Raw genomic sequence first — 3,447 nt, 5'->3', positions numbered from 1 at the left:
GTTCCTATGAGAGGAGCAAATATTGATTCTGCATTCGGTGCATAGGTGGATGCCAGAAACTCCACTCTTTCATCATAAACTGAGTATTCGTCATAGGGTGAGTGCTATTGAAGCATTAGAATCCTCCACTTAAAATATTTGAGCGTTCCAGAACCTCTTGGTAGAGTACCTTCTAGCACTATGGGAGACAAAGGTGAAATAATTGGCTGGATTCATGGTAGCATAATCCTCCAGTGATGCAGCGCTTTCAATGTGTTCCTGACTGATTCCAAGAGCATTTTGCTGCTCTTTGAGGTCAACGGTCTGACCAATAAAAATTTCAGCACTTGTATCAACTAGAAAATTCATCAGCTTATGGCCAAGAGAATCCCAAGATCTGCCTCGCAATGGGTTCAGTTTTGATGCGAATGCTGCCCTCTTTATCCTCGGGTAATCTGTTGATAAAGCCTACCATCCTTTCACATTCAACCCAATCTTTTTCCCTCAGAGCAAAACTGGTAGGAGGAGACCTCCCAGGAGGGAGTTGCCCATATGTTTGAACTTGAATTATTTCAGGGACAGCAGCTAAAATTTCCAACATGGAAGGAGTGAGTGTATAAGGATGACGCTTGAAAAGGAGGTTTAAGGCCCCAATTTTTCCACTCTCAGCAAGTGCAGCAGCAGCTTCATTGATAAGCATAATGCGAAATTTGTTGTATTCCTTCACGGAGAACCTACCCATATTTATCCCAAGAAATGTCTTCAGCCTGTCTCTAAACTGCAATAACTGTAATCTTACCTTACGGAAATCCCAAATTTGGCCATTCCCATGGTCATCTCATTCAGAAAACCTATACCGACTAGTTAGATGGAGCCCATAGGCAAATAGAGCCTTCACAGCATCTTCCATTGGTCCAATTTTATTAACACATTCAGACAATACAAGATCCTGAATGAGTGAAGATTTAGCACCTCTAGAAGCTTCAGCACCATTTCTCTCAGTAAATCAACCCATTCCTTCTGAACAAAATTTTCCTTGCCCATTACATCTGCCATATGCTTCAAAAGGAATTTGTTTATCATGCGCTGAATACATGCTTAAATCCAACAACCATCAGCTATGAATGTTATTATTGCTTCGGGCGTTTCATGGTCACTCTTCACTTCAAGTTTAGGAATTTGGACGGAGAGTTCAGCAGAAGAGACCAATAACCTATATGCATTATGCCTTAAGATCAGTTCATTGGATGACATATCATATATACAACGCGACAAAATGACCAGTGCCTGATTCTTTGAGATATTATTAAAGAACTCCATGCTAATCTTTTCATAAGCATAAACTATGGTGTCATAATCCAGGCCACTCGTTTCCGTAACAGAGGTCACATCCAATTCATTTATGGGATTTGCCACAGAGAGTACCTAAGGGTCAGTTTCAGCAAGATCACCAAGAAGGCCACAAATAACCAAACGTATATCCAGTCCAGCAGAAATTAGCAGAGAAGAAACGACATTCAAGATTTTTGGAGAAGTTTCACTCACTGAAACTGGTATAATATCTCGAATAAGTTGCAAAGCTTCTACACATGCATCAGAATTCTGAGCTTTCTTTCCTAAAAAGGGGAGCAAATCATCAATGAATTTCCTTGCTTGCAATGGATCCGGCTAAAATGATGAAACGAAACATCTAAGGGATTCTCTAGGAAGGAGCGGCCACAAATTCTCTCAAAGTGGGGGGCTGCCACTAGGAGGGAGACGACAAGCACACAGCCGTATTCCTCACCATCAAGAGGACCAGCACGCAGCACAGATTCCATAGAAGACACGCACCAGCAGCAGGTCACACTGGGGGAATCTTCAAGGCTGCATCTCCAATGGTACGAGCGCCCATGCTGGTCAAAACTCTCTCTCCATTGACGCCCATGGTAATGTGGTAGCAGTTAGGCAAGATGGAATTGGTGGCCCCGGATTGAGAAGCTATTACAAGGACATGGTGGCAGGCTTGAACGCAATGGAAAATATTGTGGTTCATGCTATGGAGCAGAAGTGACGGATGATGATTGTGGTAATTCATGTGATGAAGTTCGTGAAGCATATAAAAAAAAAGGGGGGGAGGGATGAACGCTGCTGGAGAAGGAGACCGCAAGGAGAGCTCTCGTTTCTGGGGGATTCTGAACGTTCTAATTAGAGGGATCTCCGGAGATGAATCTGGAATAACACATCATCGGCCTCATCACGCATGGGAGAGGGTTCATCAGAATTGTTTGATTTCCACATCTCTAGACTATCATCAATAAGCATGACTACCAAGCATGGATTTGTCCACAGCGGCCTGATTATACATTGATAAATTGCTTAATCTCAAAGGAGAGTCGAGATCGGATCCAAATCTGGCTGCCATAAAGAAAGGAAATTGTCGGAGCTCTGGGTTTTAATTCAGATTATAGGATTATTGCTAGCGGTAAAGATTGAAGCCACGTGTATGGGATTGGAGTTTGGGATCAGATTACATGGAAACAGATTGACTTCTCCTACAACCCAATTGGTTGGTCTCTTGGTGATGCTGACAAGCTTCAGCGGCTGCAAGGAACCAACTGTTTGATGGTGGCAATTCGGTTTCCCAGCGGACAGAATTGAGGATGGGAAAAGGAAGGCTGTGACTGATCTTGAATCCAGACAGAGAGTGTTCAAGAGAGAGAGAACGGAGTGGTGCGGTGATGGCGAGTGGTGGAAGCTATGGCAATTCGAGCCAAAAGATCAACTACGTTTTCAAAGTGGTTATGATCGGAGACACCGAAGTGGGCAAGTCGTAAACTCGGTTCGCTAGGAACGAGTTCAGTTTGGATTCCAAGGCTACAACCGGGGTTGAGTCCCAGACTCGAACCCTCGTCATCCGACGCAAGAGTGTCAAGGCTCAGATCTGGGACACTACTGGCCAAGAACGACACGGAGCCGTTACAAGTGCGTATTACAGGAGTGCTGTTGACGCAATGCTGGTTTACGACATAACTAAACGCCAAAGTTTTGACCACATACCCCGATGGTTGGAAGAGTCACGTGGTCACGCTGATAAGACCATTCTCATCATTCTGATTGGCAATAAAACTGATCTCAAGGAACAGCAAACAAGAACCAGCCGCCATCCAAAAACGACTTGCACTTTTGGACTTCAAAACAGCCCCGTGCATGATTGAAAAAGATGTAAGTGTTGCCAAGTCAAAGCAAAATACTAGATGGTAATGTAGTTGTGACGCCTTACTTCTCTAAAGCAACTCGAAAGTGGGAATTGTCATAGATTAATATTCTCTCAGTGATGTGCTAGTAGCTTAATCTCTCTATCACAAGTGATTCAACATCTCACCCCACTTGAAGCCTTGGAAGCTATCTCTATTCAGGGATTCAAATTGCTGCCCTAAATTTGATAACATTATCACACTCAATGGACAGCCTCCCTTTACTAACGTC

The 3,447-nt window shown here is 43.6% G+C and overlaps 1 pseudogene; it reads left to right on the top strand.

Annotated features, from left to right (window-relative positions):
- Positions 1-2,699: 2,699 nt before the first annotated feature.
- On the top strand, positions 2,700-3,176 carry LOC100244794 (ras-related protein RABA4a-like; annotated as a pseudogene).
- The last annotated feature ends 271 nt before the right edge of the window (positions 3,177-3,447 follow it).

This window comes from Vitis vinifera, chromosome 2 (genome assembly GCF_030704535.1).
Source record: "Vitis vinifera cultivar Pinot Noir 40024 chromosome 2, ASM3070453v1".
NCBI classification, from domain to species: Eukaryota; Viridiplantae; Streptophyta; class Magnoliopsida; order Vitales; family Vitaceae; genus Vitis; species Vitis vinifera.
This window is presented reverse-complemented; position numbering and strand designations above follow the sequence as displayed.